We start from the raw sequence: 19,158 nt of genomic DNA on the forward strand, positions 1-19,158 counted from the left end.
GAGCCCTGAGTTTATTTCAATTTTCTAGAAGAACAAGAAAGTAACTCAAAAATATTTTTTTTTTTACAAAAAATTCTGTCTTTTTAATCTTTATATTAATTCCAGTGGAAAGATATATTTTTTTCCAATTCTACAAAAAAAAGGACACTGTAAACCTATTACACATTAAATAAAGTACCATAAACATGGTTCAAAAAGTTTGTTTCGGCTCTCCTTTAAAATGACTGACTTTTACTTACTACAGTGTACCTACATCTGAGGGTGCGTTATGTAGAATGCCGATTATTAAAAAAATGTGTGACTTTGTCACTAGCGTTGAGAGAAACCTGAAACGTCAATATTTAATATTGCGTTAATGCTTAAAACTATGAATTTATTCAATTGTAATAAGAAGGTCAGATCCTTCTCCTCCTATTCCTATCATATTTTTCCGTAAGATGCTTCTGCTTGGGGGAGTATTGACTTTAATACATAATCGAAATTGCCTACAGTATTTTAGACTGAAAAACGTCAGAAGGACCGGACCTACCTTGTGTTAATAAATATGTTCCAAGATCTTTGGTCAAATCTAAAATTAAGAATATCGGAGTTGGTATTTTAATTGCGCATTTGTATTCCTTTCTAGCTTATTGATGCAGGATTGGAGTTCCATGAAACAGGTCAAAATGAAGTAATGCAGAAGGCCCTAAAGAGTATTCACGATTTTTTTCAATATGGCAGAGAGATTAACACGCTCGCAGCACTTTCTATCGCAGGGTGTAAGAACATCGATCCACCAAAAGTCAGTAAAATTATTAAGAGATTTCATCATCATAAAACGAACGTTTAAGTTCAAGTGATACTGGATACAAGTTCGAATCTTGGATCTGGCAAATTCACTTATTGTTTTTCAAATTGTGTGTGAAGTCAGAGTATGGACCCAATATGTTGAGCAAGTGGCTTACATCCATTTCTCGTAAAAACGAAATCTTTAAATACAAACCTCAACCCTGTGGAGGTATATTATGCACTTATTAGGATCGGACACTGTCAAAAGAAAAAAAAGAAATTTCTCCACCACATAGACGTGTCCAAGCTCGTATAGCTCGGCAGCTAATCCATCGGATCCAGTTAAAAATTAACGGTAACCGGACAAAACAGAGCATGACAAAACATAACGGTGACAAAACAGAACATGACAAGACAGAACAGTGACAAATCAGAACAGCCAGGGGAAAAATAAAACATTCGTAATTATTTTGTGTAATCTACTTGTTAATTAAATACCCACTTATACAACTTATTTTTAAGTGAAATCATCAACTGTTTATTAGGTATATAAGGATATATTTTCTTTATAGAGTATTTTATATATAGATAGACCCCAAAAAATCGAGTGGCAATAGTGAGCATGATTATCAAAATCAAACAGATTAATTGAGATTTTTACGCCGAATGGACAACATGCAGTGATTACATAATAAAATTGTATATACCTACTTACTATATAATATATTAAAATGCATTATTTTCAAAATTACAGTTGATGATTTCACAAATTGATTTTTTTTAAATATTAAATATTTATATATACCTATTTCGTTTATAAACTTAAGTTTTATAAGTATTTATTTAATTAATAAATGGATTCCAAAACAATGTAACTATAAAAAAGGTAACTGATATTGACAGGTAATTATTGATTTGCTGACAAATTAAAATTTGATTTTTGTCCATGTGGATTATAACCTAATTTCTGTTACATAAAAAAATCTTTACTTACAACAGTTCAACGCTACTTCTTGCCCTGACAATGGATTGGTATATCCCTTCAAACAAATGTGGCAAATATTTGGACGCCTAATGCCATGCTGCCTGCAGAAAGTGGCACAGAAGCTGTACAAATCTGATTGCAACGTCGAGCGAGGCCACGGGATTGTTCTCACTGCTGGACTTCTTGAAATGGTTTTTGAAGTATTAGGACACTTCGACGATACTCCGATGTATTTGGTAATTAAACATCCTTCATATTATTTTTTCTTTTTCAATGAACAATACAACAATGGAAGATTTAACGATATTATGAATCAGTGGCAAAGGGCGGAGGTAGGCTGTTAAGATCTAACATAAAGAGTGCATACTAAACCTTATCAGTCAAACGCTTTTGTTTTCATTGAACTAATGTTACAATGTTTAGAAAGTGTTTTTTAATTTTTAAAATTCAATTAAAACCTGCCAAATCCAAGCCATTGCAGATAATAGTAAAATATTTTTATTGAGTATGGTTTGGTTAGGCAGGGCTTAATGAATTTTAAAGAACTAACTAACAACATCTGTTGTAATATACATATTATTATTTCAACGAAAACATTTAAGTATGATTAAAAAGTGTGCGCTATATAGCATACCTAAACTATTATGGGCTGGTTTCGACAGGATGTACTTAATTGAAATTTAAAAACTAACCAGCCCTATCTGAAAATTGTATTCTTAGTTCAATGAAAACAAATAAGTATGTCTGACAAAGTTTAGTGTGCACTATTTATGTGGAATCTTTACAGCCTACCTCCTACCCTCGCCGCTGTTATGAATATCCTAAACCAACACGTCCTCGCGTCCTTTCTTTCTCAGTGCCAGTAGTGATCACCCTTCTCTCGAGGCTATATAGATCTCTTTTTTATTTACTTATTATACGGTAGCTATATTTTTTTTTAAATACGTGCTAAAACGCTTAGTTGCATAGCAACAAACTGTAATTATTTATTTATATTTTTTCTGTGAATGAATATTTTAAAAATAACTACGCAGTTCTCTAAAGTGGACATGAATATAGATTAACAGTGTAGAATGTTATAATAGTTATAAGAATGCATAACTTCAACAAACGTGCCAAATAATCATAATAATAAATTGTGTTGCAACTTCCGTCACACGCCAAATGCGTTACATCGGCGCGCGCAACTTTGTCACAAGCCAAAAATACACTCTGATCTGTTTTTCCAAACGCGCCAAAAGAAGTATAACTTCAAAAATCCTCTTACTCAGTGTGCCGTCAGGTAAAAAAGTTTCGCAAACACTGACAGACCAGTGACGCGATACAAGAATACAAGGGCGTAGCAGTCCTACGCAAAAGGCTGTATCAATTTCATTACATTCCGGTTTTATCAAAACTCTTACTTGTGGCAACCAAAAATATAAATCATTGTACCTCCGAGCCCCGCCCCCTAATCAATTTATTCAAATGTAACTTTTCATTTTTCAGAGTTTTAATATACTTAATACAACTAATATCCAAAACTGCTGTTGCGATGAACGGAAGAAGATTCTGCAGGGCATAGTGGCCTCTAGCCTTGTACTCATAGATCAAAAAGTGGACGATCTACTCGATGACAAATACCACTGCTGAAACTACATCTTATTCTTTATTACAAGAAATAATGCCCAGTACTATTGGGTATAGGTAATAAGAATAAATAATCTGTGCACATTTGGATAATTTTGACCCATTGGCTTATCTTTGATCTGCTTTCATCGGAAGAGTTTCAGCAGTAGGTTTAAGGGGGTCTAGAACGATTGGGCGCTGGGCTAACTGGGCGCCACGCAATCGAATGAAATTCAAAAATAAATATTGAAAATGTATATTTAATAATTATTATTATTTATATTTAGTTTTTTATATTATTAGTAATACTTGGTGAGAATTTCAATATGCTCACGCAAATAATGATTTAACGATGCGTATGTTTAAGTTCCAACGAGAAGAGAGTTCTTTCATTTTTATATAAAGCCTCAGAAAAAACATTATGTTAAAAGCAAAGTACCTTAGTTAAACACTTATTTTATATAATATCTAATCGATACCCTGATCATCAATCAATTGTTACTTCTTAATAAATTAAATATTTATTATCATCATTCTTACATTGCTGATTGTTGTGTATTTCATAACTACATCCGCATCTATTATATACACAAGACTGCTATCGGCCGCTACGGCACCTATATATGGTAGGTTTGTGACGAAGTATTAGCATTTATTGCAACAATAATAACGTTAGTTGTAATTGTTACAATAAGTGCTATGTTTTAACAGCAACTCTTTTGGCCGTGGTAAATTTTAGAGCGAGATAGACAGTTTTAACTGTGTAGACGGCTAACTTATTGTAATTGTTACAATAAGTGTTAATATTTCTATACAAACCTACCCTAGATAACTGCCGTAGCGGCCGAAAGCTGTCTTGGGTATAGAATAGATGCGCAGAAAAGGAATGAACTTGGCGCCCTTCTTATAGATCAATAATCAGTGGCGTCTGCGAACGTAGTGCCGACCTTAAGTAGACTATGCATGCGCACTCCTTTCATTTTTAGTCTCAAATTATATACAAGTTTATTAAATACCAATCTACCTATCTTTTTACCTACTTATTTATTTTCAGCTATCTTATACTACATACGAGAGTAATAAAATATTTAAAAAAAAAAAATGGTACTTATATTATTATTAATATTATACATCATATACTGATGATTAGAGCATTTCCACAAAACCTACTGTCAAAAATGTCGGTGTCTTTAGGTACAGTATAATTACGCTTCATAATTTTGCACTCCGGCTCTAGGATGAAAATGATGTAATATTCTAAATATATTTTTTTCACATAGGTATATATTATTTATTATCTTTTTATTTATTTATTACTACATAATATATTAATACAAGTGAATTTTATGCGAGATAATCAGGCAAAGAAGCGTGTATCTGTGTCGTTTAAAGTGCAAGGTTGTAAAACGTATACTCTACCTACACGACGATACGAGTAGCTGACAGATTTGGAGGCCCCCTGAGAAATATTTGCCTGTGCGATGAACCGCCACTGTCGGACAATGTCGACTTGTTCTAACCTTACCCAACACTTCGTATGCTTCATGGAAAACTACTACGGCTAACATAAGTAGTAATATTCTGATTCGTTCCTACATTTTCTCTTAACAATGTGTCACCTCTAAGTAACGCATGCCCTACCTTCCTCCACTGGTAGTGTGCGACGTATAATAATCCTTTTTATATAGATATTTTATTTATAAAAAAAAGTCGGCCCTTTGCGCCTTGCGGGGGGGGGCTCCACCCCCTGGGCCCCTCAGACGATGGTTTCTTAAACCCTCACGACTAAAATTATTAAACATAGAACATGCTTTGCCTACTGATTCTCTGAATGCTGATAATCCAAATTCGAAAGAAAATTTATCTGTCAAAGTAACCGAATCCAAAGGATTCAAACGATTTAACTTTTCTCATAATTATGTAATTACATTAATAAAACTAAAGAAGTAATAATAACAAACGAACAATACGTCGCACAGAATGTAGGCTACTGAATGTTAAATGAAAATAATCGCCGCGCGTAAGTAATCGGGGCGAGGCGCGTTATTCTACGTCTATTTTTCGTAACGCTTTTGCGTCGGAGATCATGAATAAAACATGTTCCATGTGAAAATAAAATAAATATCATACCTAGGTACATACTAAAAATATAGATAATTGAAACATATAAAAATGTGTAGGAGAGAGCAAGACAGGGAGATGACGTATTAAAAACGCCAAGGTGAGAAAAAACATCCACGTAAATGCAAATTAAAAAATAAACTAACAAGCAAATATAGTAATTTTTTATTTTAATCGGGTCGTGACAGAAAACATAGGAAAACATAAACTAATCTCATAATAGTTTTATGGTCACAGTGAAGTACTAGCATATCGAGGATTAAACTACATTACAATAATTAATTTGTGACTGGTTAAGGTAAAGTGCGAGCAAAGCTATGGATGCCACATTCATGTTTCTTATAGTCCGCTAAGCCAAATGGCCGTCTATCGCCGCTCGCCTAATTACGGGCCTTTTGTATCTCGTAAAACTACCATGTAATCAAATAAAATGCTCTGTACTTTCATGTCTAATTAACTAAAAGTGTATATATTTATACTCGCTACAAAGAAGGCGTGGGTCAACTACGAAACGGTAGTTATCAAAAGTATAAATATAAAAATGTAATTGAATTAAAGTCCAAATGTGATTTTTGCAATGGGCCAAATACGGCCGCTAAAATCTTTAATATATCGTAGAGGAAACTAAACCAGGACACCTAAATATTAATAACAGGTAGTCGTAGAAATAGTTTAAAATAATAACTTAACGTAAAATAATTAGTTATATATTAAGGGGGGACATGCTCGTCGAAGGTCGAAATTGAGTTTTTATTGTATTTTCAAACCATGATCCTGGACACTCCTTAAACGTTGTAGATAATCTATTTATATAATTTTGAAGCCTTATTATCCTTTATAGTTATTTTAAACATTTGATGACTGCATAAAGTATTTTTGTTACATAAAATAGTATTCTTTTAAACCTCTCGCTCTAATGATTTAGAATATAGTCATATTTCGGTACATAACTGTGCAGTGGTGTTAAGATTTTTTACGTTTATTAATTTTTAAACGCATTTATGAAACCATTAGTATAATTTATTACCAGATAATTTTTGTAAAATATTCACGATAAAAAAATATATTGATAATCTCTGTGATCCCAAATTTGACAAGAATTAGGCATTTTATTATTCAAAAAATCGGCAAGATTAACCCATTTGAAGATGATTCTAAAGATACTTATTATAAGCTATGTCTTTGAACATTCAAGTGTGATAAACATCTTATGAATAATGATTGCTTTATAATAATTATTGACCTAAAAATAAGGTAGTGTTTTTTTGAAATACGCTATTTCTTTTGTCATTCCCTAGTGGTTAAGCTACAACATACGGCCGTAGCCATAAATTGACAAACTATAATTAAAGTAGGGATTAAAATTATGCTAATGCGCGTGTTTGAACATGTACCTAACCAAATTTTTTTTTATTTTTTTTTAAACGGTACATGTTCAAACACGCGCGTCAATATCATTTTACTCCCTACTTCAATTATAGTTTGTCAATTAATGGCTACGGCCGTATGTTGTAGCTTAACCACTGGGGAATGACAAAAGAAATGGCGTATTTCAAAAAAACACTACCTTATTCTTAGGTCAATACTTATTATAAAGCAATCATTATTCATAAGATGTTTATCACACTTGAATGGTCAAAGACATAGCTTATAAGAAGTATCTTTAGAATCATCTTCAAATGTGTTAATCTTGCCGATTTTTTGAATAATAAAATGCCTAATTCTTGTCAAATTTGGGATCACAGAGATTATTAATATATTTTTTTATCGTGAATATTTTACAAAAATTATCTGGTAATAAATTATACTAATGGTTTCATAAATGCGTTTAAAAATTAATAAACGTAAAAAATCTTAACACCACTGCACAGTTATGTACCGAAATATGACTATATTCTAAAACATTAGAGCGAGAGGTTTAAAAGAATACTATTTTATGTAACAAAAATACTTTATGCAGTCATCAAATGTTTAAAATAACTATAAAGGATAATAAGGCTTCAAAATTATATAAATAGATTATCTACAACGTTTAAGCAGTGTCCAGGATCATGGTTAGAAAATACAATAAAAACTCAATTTTGACCTTCGACGAGCATGTCCCCCCTTAACAGAGGCTGGAATATCAGCTGGTGGTGAAAATAATAAAAATCAATAGGTTCAAATATTTCCAAAAAAAAACCACATCTAATATTGTTTCTTTTGGCCACGATTCCCCGAATTTGCTGTAGCTCTCAACTACCTGGCTGGAATGTGACCTGAACGACCCTTAAGGTAAAGCCTAGGTAGAGGCCGAGCATTCCGCCGCGGGCGAGAATGACAGAGAGGGGTGAGCGTTCAGGGGTAGATTGAGAGGGACATGGTGTGTAAAATTCCCACCTCCGCTCCCGTTATGTATATGCAGCCACGTCATACGCGGCCGGCTAACATAACCCTTACGTGTGCCAGATCAAAGAATTTAAGCCCTCATTTTGTCCCGAGCAGAGCCGCACGGGACTGGTGATGCAACCTTGCACCGAAGTGCGAATGCATGATGTTAATTTATATGGCAACTATCAGAGTGATTTTAGTTTGAAGAGTCGCAAGGGGAGTCGAGAGTGTCCCGCCCCCCGTACGCTCTGGCGAATTTAGTAAAGGCCGCAAAATTGGCCTCGGTTGCCACCATGTCCGCGTGTCCTATTGGGCCCGAATGGGGTCGGACCCGGGCAAACAACTCCGCTCGTTCGGGGCCCATAAGTGGACAGTCCCACAGGACGTGCTCTGCGTCCTGCTGGTCGTGTCCACATGAGCAACCCGACCCATGTCCTGCCAAACCAAACCCCTGCAGTTTGGCCGCAAAGTTTCCATGGCCAGTCATGAATTGACTAGTCCAGTGGGTAGGCACCAGTCTCCTCGTCATGTGTCTCACCGAGACATCTGGAAAGTATAGAAAAGTCTGGCGGCCCTTAGAGGAGGCCACCCATCTCGCCTGCCATGCCGCATATGCGGTCTTGTAGACCAGCTCAGATACAGTTTTTCTGTAGCTCACGCCCTCCACTCTCGATGGCGGTGTCAGAGGGACACCGGCGAGAGTTGTATTGATCCTCCTCATAAGGAGAGTGATCGATCCTCTAATTTGAACGTGCAAGTCGAGGGGAAAGACCCCCGCAAGGACCGCCAGGGCATCCGAAGATGTGGTCCTATAGGCCTTAGTAAGGCCAATCAGAGCAGCCCTCTGTCCGCTAAGCAGAGCCCTCTTCACAATTGTCAGCGAGGCTTTGGTGTGCCACACGCTGGAGGCATAGCCAGCGATGCTCATGAATATAGCCTCGTAGGCGATTCTCAGGGCCCGAGGCTTTAGGCCCCAATTGTTGCCCACCAGGCGAGCAACCTTCTGATAGGCTGAGTTGGCCTTAGCCACAATTACTTTAGCATGCTTCAAAAAGGTCTGCTTCTCGTCCAGAACGACCCCCAAGTAGGTCACCTCTCGAGAAAACCTTATAGCAGAGTCGCCGAAGCGCACTGCGGGAGATCGCTTATTTATGTTTATCCTTGAGCTGCCCTTTAGGAGGATAGCTTCCGTTTTGCCAGGTGCAAATGCAAGCTTATTAAGCTTACCCCAGTTAAGGATTCTCGATAATGCGTCCTTAGCTACGCGCTCGAGTGTCAGACGGCTCGACGAGCCAACTAGTAAAAGAAGGTCATCAGCGTACGCGACGAGCGCGCAGCCCGGTGGCAGAGGTAACGTCAAAACATCGTCAAAAAGTATATTCCATAGCAAGGGGCCAAGCACGGAACCCTGCGGACACCCCATGGTGGTCTCCCTGTAAATCAATTCAGTGCTAGAGTCGTATATAACTTCCCTTTTATTAAAATAGCTTTGCACTAGGGCAAAGAGGTCCCCCGGGAACTGTCGGAGCCGAAGCTTAGATAGAATTAATGGCCACCATGCGGTGTCGAAGGCACCGGCTATGTCCAAAAAGAAGCCTGCCACAATAACTCCTTCTGAGTCCTCAACAAATTTCTGTGCAAATCTGATAGCGTCCTCAGTAGACTTGCCGGGTCTAAAGCCAAATTGCCTCTCCGAGATAGGGTAGATTCTCTCAAGGTGGCCCTCCAGTCTTCTGCTGATTAACCGCTCCAATATCTTACCCAGCACTGGCAGAAGAGTGATTGGACGGTACGCTTTTGGGTCATGCGGTGGTCGTATGCTCATCTTAGGTATAATCCTAAGGAGACCCTTCTTTCAACAGTCCGGGAAGATGCCCCTGCTCATGCAGTCAGCATACAGCCCGACTATCTCATGAGGTGCTCGAAGCCACGCCCTTCTGGCAATCACATTGCTAATCCCATCAGGTCCGGGGGCTTTGCCCGCCCTGAGGCCATCAAAAATTAATCCCACCTCCGACTGGGTAAGCTCAGGAGAATGGTGAGTTTCCAACGGCAAGATTGCAGAAAGTCTTAGTTGACAGGTTCTGTCATCTTCATGTGCCGTAGGTATGTCCTGTGGAATTAGAGCTTCCAGCAGTATGGATGCAGACTCTGCGCTGTCCATCGCAAAGGTGCCATCGGGGCGCCGCATAGCCACCATGACTTTACCAGGCCTTGAGCCCAGCTTTATCACGCGGAAAGGCGGTCCCCACGGATCATAGCCCCCCATTTCAGAGACAAAATCCCGCCAGTGCTTTTTCTTGGCTTTATTTAACTCTTTTTTGAATTTTGCCCTTGCGGATTTATAAGCAATCTCCGTAGGTTCGTCATTTCTGGGTAAGTCGTTCTGAGATCTTCTAGCTCTTTGCAATTTTCTTTGGGCAAGTCTCATGGTCCTTCTCAAAGACGTCAATTTTGGTATCCACCATGGCGCAAGGTTGGGTGGCCTCAGAGAGGTTCTACCCAGCGTGGACTCCGCAGTTTGAGTAATGAACGCAGTCAAGTCATTGGCTCTTTGGTGGAGATCGTCAGCCGACATGGCAGAGGCCAGTCCACCAATTTTGACGTCAAAAGCATCCCAATTGACACCGCTCGTCCGAAAGCGCCTGGGAAGTAGTAGGCTCTCGGTTTGGCTCAATGGGGCCGCATCTCCCGCAACTCTGAACGAAAATGTGATCAGACGATGATCGCTAGCCACCGCGTCCGTGTGGACCTGCCAGTCCACGGCGCGTCTGGCAACGCCACTGGATGTCAGAGTGACATCAATATGTGACTCACCATTTCTGGTGGAGAAAGTGACCGGCCCGTTAGGGTCATTTAGCACCGTCAAATCAAAGGCGGCCAAGAGCTCCTCGAGTGGCTCAGGTTTGTCCTTGTTACGAATTCCACCCCATGAAAAGTCTGCCATCATTAAGCAGCGCCTCTCGAGCCTTTCCAGGGATCGACATTATCATATGACAACGTTCGGTCTTCGGTCCCGCCTTGTGGCTCAGTTTAGTTCCAGCGTAACCCTCAGATGCAAGGCCAGACGCCTCCTGGGTATTGTTTATGATTGCCTCCTTGAGCTGCTCTTCTGTCGTCTCAATGGGTACATTAAAAATTATGACGCGGGGAAGCTTTCTCCCCGCGACTTGGGCCTTTAAGCCGGCCTCAGTCAGCCCAGGGGCAGCCATGAGCCGCTTAGCCTCGTCGTCACTTTTGGGATGCACGATGATCCCGCCTCCCCGGATCTTGCGTACCCCGGTGATGTGCACTCCCAAAGTTTCAGGCACAATAGTTTTCATGACCGCTTCCTTTGTGGCAGTCGATTCTTGGCCCTCCTTAGTCGGATAAAACATCACCCCCGGCCTGGCGACAGTTTTCGGAGGAACTGGTGGCCATTCGGAGACTCTAGTTGGTTGAGCCTCTCTACGGGTTACGTCACTCCAAAGAGCCCTGGGAGGAGCATTAGAAGGAGCCTGGATGATGGCTCTCGTTAAGGAGGCACGATCCTTCACAATTGCCTTGTGTGCCTCCAGCTCTATCGCCATGGCCCACGTTTCAGTGATTGCCATCTCAAGCTCCTCGGCAACTGCGTTCACGGTTGCTCTGGCAATACGACTGTCCTTCTCGAGGGTGGCAAGCGCCCTTTTGATGGCAATCGTCGCCCTGGACGTACTCTCCTGAGACTCAGAGAGAATACTCAAAGCCACGGGACTGATCTCCTCGCAAGTGGTGGAAGTGCTCTGTTTGTCTTTCTCTTTTTCTTTCTCAGGCCTTTTATCCTTGACCTTGGGGGCCTGCTTTGGGTCACCAATACCCTCAGCCACGTCCGACTTCCGCTTCCTAGTGGACATTCCTTCCACTTGCATGGGGTCCCCTTTGTGGTTGACCATGGCGCTAGGTAACACTCGTCACACGTCACTCACTCAACCACAATTTATCGCACAATAAATATTATTGTTACAATAATTACGTAACTATTATTAAACGAATTAAAAGTCACAATTCCCGGGAAAGTCCAAGGGGAAAACACACAAAAGTTTCACAAATCGTATTCCAAGGGCAGGCGAAGGTATTAGTATAGAAACGGGATCAAAAACTTGTGAATAGCATGGTCAAAATTGAAGATAACGAAAGCGAAATAATAGCGATGCAAAAACACGTCCGCACGGCTCGACAGTTCAGTCGCAACTGAGATTGAGAGGGACAGCGATATAGCCAAAAAAGGAGACATGGCCGTGGCATGCGGTAGGTGTCCAATCTGGCAAGGTAGTAAGCCGAAGTCTTTGATCCGCGATGGACATCGTGCCCGCTTAGAATCGACTTCGCGAAGATTATAATTTGTTGCTGTTTACCTACTTGTCGAAATAATTTCCGGATCAGTAGAGTTCGTGTGCTACGTCGGGTTTTGATAAACGTGGTGATACGTTATAGTGTAGAATTTGCTAGTGCTACGAATCAAGTTATTCATAGATTCTCAAACTTTAATTGCTACAGCTCACGGCGCCCATCCTTAACAAATAACTTTCAGTGTAACTTTTTCAGATTTTTGCCAAATCACTGTGACGGACTTGTGAATAAAAATAGTTATTTTTTTTAATTACTTTTATTTTTTTTATCTGAAATTCGGATTGCCATACTTGCCGACGCCAACCATTGGCATAGTGCGGCCGTCACGGACGGAGTTATTTGGAAAATTTCAAGAACAAATTTAGGACTGTTGCAAACTATTTCTGTGAATTGAAAATAAACTTTAAACATTTAAATACAGTTTTTCTCAAAGTTCTGACCTACGCCTTCATGTGTTAATTGCATTACCTAAATTTAATGTGTATTAATATTGACCTATATTTATGTGTGTAATAGTGAGTAACTGATTTGTGAACTTTAATTGTTAAAATAAAACTTTCTTTTAAGATTTGTGCTACAAACAACGTGTGTTTCATTTTGAATATTCACCATCATCAACTGTCAATCCTACATCTTAACCCAACTGTCAAGACTAACCTTACACCGAACGTGCTCTACCAACAAAAAATCCAGCTTCTATTGACTGCCCTGAACAATTTACCATCACTGAGCTAGTCAAAGGGTGGAAGTTGGTCGTGTAACTTACACTATCGACCGACGGCGCGCTACCAACGGCGACATTAACGCCAGGTCGATCGGAGAGCTAAGTGCGGAGGTTGGAACAGGCTGTGCGGTCCCGACTACCCCCCCTACCTAGACTTCCGGGGTGTCAACGGGACCCTACAATTTATCTGACCACGTAGAAGCAAACATCCTTTTCATGTCCACATGGGCCCTCGCTGTCCCACAGATTGTGAACCTTTATAGTAGCGAAGAAATCCCCAAACCACCCAGCGACGTGCCGAGCAGGGGTGTTGGGGATGTTGGGTGTGCGAAACACCCAGGCGGCAAAAGCCTCATTTTAATATAAAAAAAAATATTTTATATAATAACGGAAAATCGGAAAAACGAAAGGTTTAAGTAAAATATACAAATATAATATATTAATATTAGGGCTTTAAAATATCCTATCTGAAACTAGGTAAGTCATCACATACATGTAGAGAACCACTGAAACGAATTATTTCAAACTGTCAATTAAATGAGTTAGTATCGTATAATAAATAAAATATTTCTGCAAACATATTACATTTGTTTATCTGACAGGAATTTTTATGGAGAGCCCTTCATCCAGAAGTGGAAATATTCAGGCTGATGATGATTTATGACAGGGCGCCAGAAAATGAGCTTGGCCATAAAAGTGGTACATTTGAAGAAAAACATTTTGTCTCAAGAGTATGTTTCATAGATATTAAAAAAAGTCGTCTGCATCGCCATTATCTATTATCTCATTAGTTATTTTCTTAACTTTTTAAATCGCTAGGTACTTACGTGTTATAACTCAGAATATTAAGAGCATACTTCAGTGAAACGGCAAATAATTTTCAATTTATAGGTGCGACGAAATTTTGGACTCGCTGGCAATCGGAGAGCGAAATGGAGCTGTGAACACGTCAATTTGTTTCGTGATGGCAAAAGGGGTATTAATTCTTAAATCGTGTAAAGATGACTAAAAACTATACCCATTTACTTGAAAAAGAAAACATGTCAATGAATATAATTATAATTATTATTACTAATAGAACAATAAACAGAACATTAAATAGACGCATGTTGAATTTTTATGACAAATTATGTTTTGTTCTGCTGGTATTATCCGTGGATCTATCCAACTGTACTTTATTTTAGGTATGCTTACATACTGTAGCTTAAAATTTAGAAAGGATCTTTATTCATTCTTGGTGGTCTTGGCTTGCGTGTCTTTGTTATTTATGTAAGGAATCGAGGGCATCCGTTGTTTGTTCTACCAATATGCAGGTCTAACCTGCCATTTGAAATGCCAATTGGGAGGGCAATAACTATGTTTAAGCAAATCGCTTCGGATATTAATATATTCCACTTATGAGAGAGTGAATTTAGGTGGACGTTGTTTTATAAGTTTTTAAGATAGGGTCTTTTAACGTAGTTCACTCTGTGTGCTTTCATGTAGCTACTTTTATTTTTGTTGTTTTATTTCTTATTTTATTACTTATTGTATTATTAACTCACATTGCCCTGTATTTGTATTTGAAAAATTGTTCACACTTATTTTATGTCATGTCGTGAACGCTTTGAATTTATAATTTGTGATATTCATTTTATAAATATTAAATTTGAATTTGAATTTAAATTTGAATTCAGCGCAGCCTTGATCGCACCCCATCGGATGTCAATACATTTCTCAAGAAACATGTCCCAAATTATCAAGAAACAAAAAAAATCAGCAATCAGAAATTATCCCTCTTTGATAAGGGCATATAAAAATTGTCATGCAATTGCATTTTCATAATGACATTGGCATGGAATATCTACATACCAAACGTGATAATTGATATATTTTTAAAATCAATAAATAAAATAAACGTGCAATTTTCCCGATAACATCTCGTGCCACACTAGTAACTTACGATTTATTACAAAAAATCGTGAATTTGATTTTGTATATAAGCTGCATTCGTCATTTATACAATTACAAGTATTATTATGTAATATAAAATGGTACGTGTATCTAAAATGGCTGTATTTCCTGTATTATTGTGGGCATTGATCGCTGTGGCCCATTTTGGACTTGAAGTGGTTAGTACAATGGTTTATTTATACAAATTTTATATAATTTTGATTTTGACTAGGTAGATAAATGATATTTCAGAAACTATTTTGTATAGAAAATACAATTAAAGGTACAATGTAATTTATACGATTATTGTTCACTCCAAACCAATATAACAGTTTACTATTTTGAAATAGCAAATTATTTGTAATAAATATTGTAATATAATACAAACTTACTGAATGAATAAACTTGTAATACTGTAGTATATTGTTTGAATAGTAAAGTATTTGATATCCGTTATTTATTACCTTCTAAAATATATCGTCATCATCATCAGCCTGAATCTATCCACTGCTGGATGAAGGCCTCTTCAAGCTGCTTCCACTTCTCTCGGTCCGGTGCATTACGTTGCCACGTACATCCGCAGAACTTTATCATTTCATCGATCCAGCGGCCTCTAGGTCTACCTTGCGGACGTTTTGTACTTCTTGGATATTACTGGATGACTAGATTTGTCCAACGATTGTCTCATCTTCGAGCTATGTGTCCAGCCCATCTCCATTTGAGGCTTTTAATAAACTCTATTACATCGCAAACCCTTGTCTGCTTCCTTATCCACTCATTCCTCTTTTTGTCTTTTCGCGTTATGTCCAGCATGCACCTCTCCATACCAATTTGTGCTACTCTAAGTTTCTGGATCTCTCTTTTACTTAGGGTCCATGTTTCACACACATATGTGATCACGGGAAGCACACACTGGTTGAACACTTTGCGCTTTAGGCACAGTGGAAGGTCACTTTTGAAGATATTATTCAGGCGGCCAAAAGCATTCCAGCCTAGCTTTACTCTGCGAACAATTTCATCAGATATACATCCATCTCTAGACACTTGCTGTCCCAGATAGATGTAGTTTTTCACCTGTTCGAGCTGAGTGCCATTGATGAGGATCTCTTTTTGGCCTGTAAAGCAGTTTAACATGGCTTTCGTCTTTGTTACATTTATTTTCAAACCTATTTTGTTGCTTACTTCAGCGAGTTGGTGCATTCTGCTTTGGAGGTCTTCTGAGTCTTGCGAGAAAATTACTATGTCATCGGCAAAGCGCAGATGACTCAGGTATTCTCCATTTATGGGGATCCCTTTGTCATTCCAGTCAAGTCAAGCCTGAATAAGTCTTCAAGGGTAGCTGTAAATAGTTTAGGTGAGATTGTATCACCTTGTCGGACTCCTTTGATGATAGGAAATCTGCGCGATGGTCTATGGAGATTGACAGATGCTGTTGCGTTACTGTATATATTATTGAAAATATTTATATAGCGCCCAGGGATTCCTTATTTTCTGAGTGCGTCGAGTATTGAACATTTCTTTATCGAATCAAACGCCTTCTCATAGTCTATAAGACCCATGCATAGTGGCAGTTTGTATTCCTGGCACCGCTCTATGATTTCTCTGACGACTTGGATATGGTCCATAGTGCTGTATCCTCCTCTAAATCATTTCTCCTCTCATACATTTTGCAGACGGTTTGAAAGAATTTTTGTGAACGTCTTGTAGAGAATAGGGAGTAGACTTATTGGACAATAATTTGCTAGGTCTTCTCTGTCACCTTTTTTGTGAAGAATGACAATGCTGGCATTTTTCCATGCCTCTGGGACATCCTCTTTGCATATGAAGGTTGTGAACAATTGTGCAAGTACTTCACTTGCATCCTTTCCCGCTTTTCTAAAATATATAATTTAATTTTTTTGTAATTACATAATTTATGAAGCGCATAGTTTCAAAACCCCCTAAAATGATTTTAGGTTGTTTTTTGAAAAGTGAGAAAATCTATTTATTTAATTTGTGAACTTTTATAATATGGCACTATAACTCCAAAAATGCTCCTATTGTGTCATTGTGTTGTTTTATTTCTTAAGTACCAACGTACTTTCATTAAATATCTGAATAAATAAATTAAAAATCTAGCTTATTTTCGGCACATTTAATGCTGATCAAAGATACTAATAAAAACGCCATAAGCTGGATGCATTTTTGCTATCGAAAAATGCTAGATCTGGCAAGAAAAACGATTAGTTGGCAACGCTGGCAGATAATTACCCATCGTTGATTTATTTGGACCATTTTTTGTGTTTAGATACATTATAGGTACTGCGTGTAATGAGATAAACTGATGCTACCTACGGATTTTTTTCACAGCACGCTGTTCCTCCACATCCTATGGTTGGTCATGATTCGCATAATTCCGGAAATTATCCGACGCCAGGACAAAAAGTAGGTACTTAGTAAGAAAATATTAAAATTAAAGTTATGATGCTTACGATTTAAATAAAAATATATATAAATACTTAACGGCCCACATGCTCAGCGTAGGTCCAAATCGAGCTTTTTTAGAATTTTCAGAGCATAGCCCTAGACATTTCTTAAACGTTGTATTTATTATCCTTTATATTTATTTTTACACATTTGACTAAATAAAGTATTTTTATTACATAAAATAGTATTCTTACCTAACCGATTTTTTTTAAACGGTGCATGTTCAAACACGCGCGTTAACATTATCTTACTCCCCACTTCATTTATCGTTTGTAAATTTATGACTACGGCCGTATCTTGTAGCTTAACCACTGAGAAATTCCAATAGAAATGGCGTATTTAAAAAAAAAAACTACCTTATTTTTAGGTCAATAAATATTATAAAGCAATCATTATTCGTAGGATGTTTATCACATTTGAATAGTCAAAGACATAGCTTATAATCAGTATCTTTAGAATTACCTTCAAATGTGTTAATATTGCCAATTTTTGAATAATTAAATGCCATTAAATACTTGTCAAATCTGGGATAATAAGGATTATAAAATATATTTTTGTATCGTAAATATGTCACTATATAATGTTAACATTAATTTTACTATGGGCTTTGTAAATGAATTTAAAAATTAATAAATATAAAAAAATTAACACCACTGCACGTGGACCTACTGAAATATGATCGCATTCTAAAACATTAAAGCGAGAGGTTTAAAACAATACTATTTTATGTAATAAAAATACTTTATGCAGTCATCAAATGTTTAAAATGAATATAAAGGATAATAAGGCTTCAAAATTATATAAATAGATTATCTACAATGTTTAAGAAATGTCTAGGGTTATGCTCTGAAAATACTATCAAGGCTCCATTTTGACCTACGCTGAGCATGTGGGCCCTTAATAAAAATCATTTTTATATACATAGTCGTTTTAAATTAAAAACCAAATTAGAAACTGGTCACTTTTTAGACTTTTTTTTCTTTCGTTGTCGAATAATAATGGGTTACATGTAAATTGTACGTAAAATATTTCACCGTGGCACAGTTCACCGTAAGCTTTCTGTCGGAAAGAGATCACCGTATAGGTATTATATGGACTCCAATTTTATTAGATTCAATAATATGGACATTAATTCAATTTTCATAGCTGATTTTGGCAAAATTCATAATAATTGATGAATGAAAACCTAACCGAACAAAATTTGTTATATATTGTAGATTATTTAATAATCTAGTATATAGGGTATTTTCAAAATTTGTATGCCGCTGGCATCATGTAAAGTGACGAGAACCGTGCTTTATTTAGACATGAATTTTATTTCAGCACTATACTACCCAAAGAGGTTTGACAGTCTTTAAATATACGATCATATATTTCCGATACAGGATTTCACGCTGAAGTGTGATACGGCGAACTGTTCTTCGCCGGTTCTTGGTCCTTGGTTCTTCAACGGTTCTTGTCGGTTTACACTTTACATGAAGCCAGCAGTAAACAAATTTTGAAAATTGCCGATATCCTGGATGTTTTGTTAGGTTAGGTTAGGTTTTCATTCTTGAATTCATGAATTTTGCCAAAAACAAGCTATGAAAATTGAATTAATGTTCATATTGAATCTAATATAATTGGAAACCCTATAGTATAAGGTCATCTCTTTCCGATAAGATAGCTCACGGCGAACTGTGCCACGGTGAAATGTTTTACGTACAATTTACATGTAACCAAAAGACTTATGGGGCGGAGATTCCTCCTCATTATATGGGATAAACTCGACTACCTACCTACATATAAATAGATTTCGTATAATATTTATTTT

This window comes from Rhyacophila brunnea, unplaced genomic scaffold (genome assembly GCF_057557595.1).
Source record: "Rhyacophila brunnea isolate RB1 unplaced genomic scaffold, BYU_Rbru_1.0 scaffold_12, whole genome shotgun sequence".
In the NCBI taxonomy this organism is placed as follows: Eukaryota; Metazoa; Arthropoda; class Insecta; order Trichoptera; family Rhyacophilidae; genus Rhyacophila; species Rhyacophila brunnea.